We start from the raw sequence: 6,000 nt of genomic DNA, 5'->3' as shown, positions 1-6,000 counted from the left end.
ATTCCTGGAGGGGGCGGGGCATCCCTGACGTGATGATGTCACGTTCGGGACGTCCACCACCGTCCCCCACCCGACCGCGCGCCAGATCTCCAGAAACGGCAGTTCCCTGCACTTTAGCCGGCGTTTCTCTTTTAAGTGCAGGAGCCGGCATTTCCCCTTTAAGAGCAGCCGCGTTTCCCTTTTAAGTGCACGAAACTGGCATTTCCCTGCAAGCCTGATCTCAAGCGAAGATCGGGCTTGGGAGGAAACACGGGTTCCACACACTTAAGGGGAGAGAGAGGGGTGGCTGTGGGTGTTGGGGCTTCCCCCGCTGGTCATCTGGCCGGCGGCGGGTAGAACCCCCCCCCAAAAAATGGGGGACCCCTGGCAAACCGGGGGGGTTGGCAACCCTATGCAGCAGCCATTTTGTGTTTGTGCCCTCAACCCTGTGTCAGAATTCCAAAGGTGCCCTCAGGCTTGAAAAGGTTGGGGACCCCGGTACTATGGAGGAGGGACACGCTCAAAAATCCCAGGATTTGTCCCTTGCATCGCTCACTGAAGGACCCCAGGTAGCAGGGAGATAATGCAGACTTGGATGAATGGAGGGAGCGAGGGACTCAGAAGACCACAGCTTCAGATCTTCGACTGCAGTTGGATTCTAAGCAAACCTCCGAGGAGGTCGTGTGCCCTGGAGCTATCAGTGGTCCTCCTCTCTTTGCAGAACTGGCTCCCCCAAGGGAACCCCCATACCCCCAGCTCTCTCTGCTTCATATCTGGTGTTCACTAAGTTGACAGAAACATTTTCAGCCCAAGAACGATCCTGGAACTGATCTTGGTTTTGAAGTCATGGGATTGCTGGCTATGCTTTTTTAGTAGTCTTTAAGCTTTTTTGGTAGCCTGAAATTCAGTGCTGGCAAGTGTAAGGTGATGCTGCTGCTGCTGCTACTTTCATTATATCCGTGTGCGTTCCTTCCTTGGCTCTCTGTGCTGGAGTTAAACATTGAGGACATCTGAGGATGGGCTTGTCCAAAGATGACTGGAGTAAAAAGTGTTTGCAGGCTGATATAAAATGTTTTTTTGCTCCTGTTAAAAAAAAAGTAGCTGTTCCTTTTCAGAAAGTTTTTTTCAGTTCTACTTTCACTGATTTACTTCTCTCACAGGTATGCAAGTGCTCATCACTGAAGGCTTTAAGAGACACTGGTGCTGAGCTCTTACAAACACGATTCATTATGGTTCTTGTGAGTGTTTTTACTTCACTGTGCACCACATGCACCCAAGGCTCTTCTTTTTGGAACACTCCACTGAATTTTGTAAATAAGCGGCCACTCGTGCAACAAAACATCACCTCTGCTTTCATTGTCTCATGTTTTAAGAGGTTAATTATGTTTCTATACTTCGTGGAAGATTTCACCAAATCACTTTTACTCTTAGGAGCAAAGTCCTTAAAGTACTTCATAACTGAACTGAAAACAATCTGTCTTCTCACTGGGAAGTCATCATGTTCCCCCCAAAATGCAGTAACGAAAGAAAAAAAAACCCCACAAATCGCTTTCACAAAAATCAAAGAAATACTGACTTTACTGACCATTTTTTAAAAAAACTGACAAATTACTGACCAAGATGAAAAAACTGACTTTTACTGATTTTACTGACCACACACACTGTATAGATCTACAGTGCAGCCTCATTTGGAATCTTTTGTACAGTTCTGGTCACTGTATCTCAAAAAGGGCATTGCAAAGCTGGAAAAAGTACAGAGGAGGGCAACCAAGATGATTTGGGGGTTGGAGCACCTTCCCTATGAGGAAAGGCTGAAGAGTTTGGGACTTTTCAGCTTAGAAAAGAGACGACTAAGGAGAGGATATGACAGAGGTTTATAAAATTATGCATGGGGTGGAGAGAGTTGTAAAAAAGAGAATTTTTTCTCCTGAAATACTAGAACTCAAGGGCATCCAACGAGGCTGATGGGCAGTAGGTTTAGGATGGACAAAAGGAAATGATACTTTACACAGCGAATGATCAAAATGTGGAATTTGCTGCCAGAGGATGTAGTGATGGCCACAGATATAAACAGTTTTAAAAGGGGATTAGATAGATTCACGGAGGATAGGTCTATCAGTGGCTACTACCCATGGTGCCTGAGGGGAACCTCCACATTCAGAGGCACTAAAGTTCTGAATTCCAGAGCCAGGAGGCAACATTAAGGGGAGGCCTTGGCCTCTATGCCCTGTTGTTAGACCTCCAGAAGAACTTGCTGGCCACGGTGTGAGACAGGATGCTAGCCTAGATGGACCACTGGTCTGATACAGCAGGGCTCTTCTTATGTCTCATATTGTCCATTTCTGTTTGCTGCCGAAGGCACCAAAAGGTCAGACCAAAAAACCCCTCCATAAATTGCCACAAGGAGCTATATTAATTTGAAAAACAAACAAGTGCTCTCCCAAGAACTTTCCATTGTATTATAAAATTAAATTAAGAAGGGACTGAGGATTACTCAGTTTACAAAGTACAGCTGAGTCTCTCACTGGATAAACTTGTGGAAGCCAACAATTAAAATATTATTGAATTCTAGTGGGTGTCTGAAGTTTAATTTCACACATACACACAAGATACAATAGAAACTTCAGTGCTGCTTAATCACTGGACAAGCTGACTTGATATTGGACCTTCTGTCCCTTCTCTTTTATTTAAATTACTATGATGCAACATCAGCCAGCTCCAAAACACCCTAGTGGGTTGGATCCAGCTACCTGCTCCACCATCACCAAGCCAGGCTCGAACAACACCTCCCAAGTACAGGGACCTCTGGGTGGTGGCTCCTGTTTTATGGACCTCCCTTATCAAGAAATGTGGTAGATGTTCCCCACTGGCTCTTAGCAGAGGAGTAAATCCGTCCTGTTAAGCTGAAGGCTTTAAAAAGTCATGAGACCTAAAAATTATTCTGCTAGCTTTTTCTATAATTGTTTTTTATGGCTGGTTTGGTTTCATTGAATTTATTGTTACATGTTTAATGTATTTTGAAAACAGTAAAGTTGGAAGGCAGTTCTTAAACAGAAATTAACTAAGTAAATTAACAGAGATGTGGCACCACTGGGTAGAAAGAACCTCTGACAGAATAGGATGTCCAAGACATTGCTTCAAGCAGCTGGCCACACTGAAGAGGAATAACGCGACAGGCATCAATGCACATATCCTTCTCTTGGCCAGAAAATTTTGGTTGGTGGAGCGTTGGGAAATCTAGGGACAGGAGGGTGGGGGAGAGAGGGGGGGGAGCGAGAGAGAGATCCCATCAACAGCTGGCCGGTGCGTTCTTACCAGCTTGTGTGGGAGCGACGGCAGCGCTCATTTGCCTTGCATTCGAGTTCCCATTCCACATGCGGCTCGGCTGTGCTTTTTCAGGGCTGTGGATTCCTCTCCCCTTTTCTGCACTAGGAAATCCCCACTTCTCTTGCTGGCTCACCGCCCCTGGCCTGTGCCCTTGATGCGGAAAGAGGACTCCCCCCTCCCCCAAAACCAAGCTGTGCAACTGAGACTTCCTTTGCAGCATCACTGGAGCTGCACAGGGAGAAAGGGTGTCTATGTGAGCAGGGAGAGCCTGCCGCCAGCCCTGACTTGGCTGGCTCCTGGCCTGGAAGAAGGAGAGCCATCTAGAATGTGCTCTCTGCTACAGAGTGGGGAGCGCTCTCCTCCTGTAGTGACGCAAATGAGCGTGGGCAGTGCTCCCACCTTTTGGAGCGGGGTGGTGAGGCAGGACTCATGACTGAGGGGGCGTGCCCCCAAAATGCCCTGCCACAGCTACAGCCCTGAGCACCACTCACATGAACTGCAGGAGTGGGAAGGTGGGACAGAGATCAGTCAAGCTGCCATGGTGGCCATGAATGGTCAGAGGACATCCATGACATCCTGACCAAGGGCTGAAGTTGCTCAACCACCTGAGGGTCTCCAACACGTACCCAAGCTTAGCCAACTATCTTTAAAGGTGCCAGACCTACACTAAAAAGTTGTACTTTGTGCCAGTAGTTCTCAGCAGCTAACCTACCCCAAAAAGTGGGTCGCAAAGGTAAAATGTATATTGTCCTGAGCTCCACGGAAGGAGGGTAAGGTCAAAGGCCAACAAGCAAAGCAGCTGGTCTAACAGTCAAAGGCTGCTGCTTCAAATCATCAGTTCCAAAGCACCCCAGCTCCTTGAGTGCTCAGAACTAGGTGCAGAGAAAATCTCCTTCTTTTGTCCCATGTTTGGTGTAATGGGTTTGAAGGGCAAAGATCTTGATTGCATGATAGAAATCTTTCAAGCCTTTAAAGAAGCCTACCAGTCTGTGGCCTTCAGTTTGCAAGACCTGAGCAAGACTGTTAATGACAGCATGTTTTGGAGGCCATTACGGTAATTCATATGGTTGCCATAAGTTGGAAGTGACTTGGCAGCACGTCACACACACCCCAGCCCACCACCTTTAAAGGCAACATGAAGAAAAAGCACAAGATCTTACCTCTCCCTGGAAACTTTTCAATAGTGGAGCTACCTGTTTCCGCAGGTCCTGGAAAACAAAAAGCAAACGAGTACATCAGGAAACAGCCATGCTTAAAAAAAAAGAAAGAAAGAAAGAACAAAAATTGGAAGGGGATAGTTTTAGATTCACCAAGCTAAAAAAGAAATCGTTTGAATATATGCGAGGCATTTCCGTCAGCTACTCTCGCAGCGCTTTTTCATTTCACCAATTTTATCATATTAGCTGAAGGCTGATTACATTTTTAATCAAAACATTGCTATGAGCAAGGAGTGTAGCAAAAAAGAAAAAAAAATTAACTGGCTTATGAATCCAGCCCAGTACACAATTACGGCTGTCCCAGGGGAAGAGAATTAGTTAACAAAAGCCTGTAGTAATGTTGGGTAATCAGTGAACTCCTTCAGTCTAACAACTCAACTGAAACAGTGCAATGAATGACTAATGGGATGTAAAACATGTGTACCCGCATGGAAAGGGATCAAGCGAGACCCCTCCCTCCCCTGCCCCTCCAAGCAGAGCCTTCTTCCAAAATGACAGCAACTAGGCATCATTTATTTAGATTTACAGCCTTGCTGGCTCCATGGGATTTATGGTGGACTTGCTTATTTAGAGCAGGCCAATATCACCAGTGGCCTGCTTGCGATATCTCCAAAACCTCCATTCCCTAAGATGCCACACTCTTTGCGGCCATCGATATCCGACCCTTGAAAGCGAATGATGTCCATGCAAGGAAGGGCTTGTTCATTAGGCTAGCTGCCCTCAAGGGCACCCCCAACTAAACATGTCACCACCAGCTCATCTTGATCCAATGTCTCCCATATGCAAATACATACACACAGAGCTGGCACCAGAGGGCTAAAGGTGGCCAGAGAGAGCTGCTTCTCTGCCCCCTCCACCATCTCCCCAACTGGGAAACGGGAGATTATCCTGGAGGCCCCTACAAGGTCACAGGGGTCTTTGGGGCAATCTGCCGTCTCCTGATGAGAGAACATGGGGAAAGTTTTGCTGGCTGACTATAGGGGCCGCTAGCATACACTGGGCCTTGGTAGGTACCCAAGTATACCAAATCCTGGCACTGCCCCCATACACAAGCCAGGAGGTCTCTGTGGCATACCAAGGTCTCCCCCTACCAGCCTGGTGTGCGTGACAAGCTGGGAGCTACCTGTCAATTTGAAGGGTTGTTTCTCTCTCTTTAGGCGACCATTCATGTGCTACAAAGAACTACAACAAAGATGCAGGTGGGCAGTTCGGGGGAAACTAAGTTAGGGCTAGGAAGTTTAGGGTATTTGTTTGCAAAGCTGACAAGCAGATCACTAAGAAGAGAGGATACAGAAAGGTGGGAGGAGGACCAAAGAGGAAACTTGCTAGATCAGACCAAAGGTTCACCTAGCCCATCATCCCAGCTCCCACATTGGCCAACCAGCCAAGCAAGAAAACTAATGGCCCTCCATCACTCTCAACAGCCCAGCAACTGGTTTTCCAAGGTATACTGCTGCTGAGCAGGGGGGCTCCACTT

The 6,000-nt window shown here is 47.2% G+C and overlaps 1 protein-coding gene across 2 annotated transcripts in view; it reads right to left on the bottom strand.

Annotated features, from left to right (window-relative positions):
• Positions 1–6,000, bottom strand: part of CUX1 (cut-like homeobox 1) — a 238,095-nt gene that overhangs the window by 151,197 nt on the left and 80,898 nt on the right. For both annotated transcript variants that reach the window (XM_015408030.1, XM_015408031.1), the window contains exon 2: positions 4,467–4,514. The gene's annotated coding sequence lies outside the window, so the exon portion shown is untranslated. The remainder of the gene's footprint in view (positions 1–4,466; positions 4,515–6,000) is intronic.

The sequence above is a fragment of the Gekko japonicus genome, unplaced genomic scaffold, assembly GCF_001447785.1.
Source record: "Gekko japonicus isolate JY-2015 unplaced genomic scaffold, Gekko_japonicus_V1.1 scaffold1, whole genome shotgun sequence".
Lineage (NCBI taxonomy): Eukaryota > Metazoa > Chordata > Lepidosauria > Squamata > Gekkonidae > Gekko > Gekko japonicus.
This window is presented reverse-complemented; position numbering and strand designations above follow the sequence as displayed.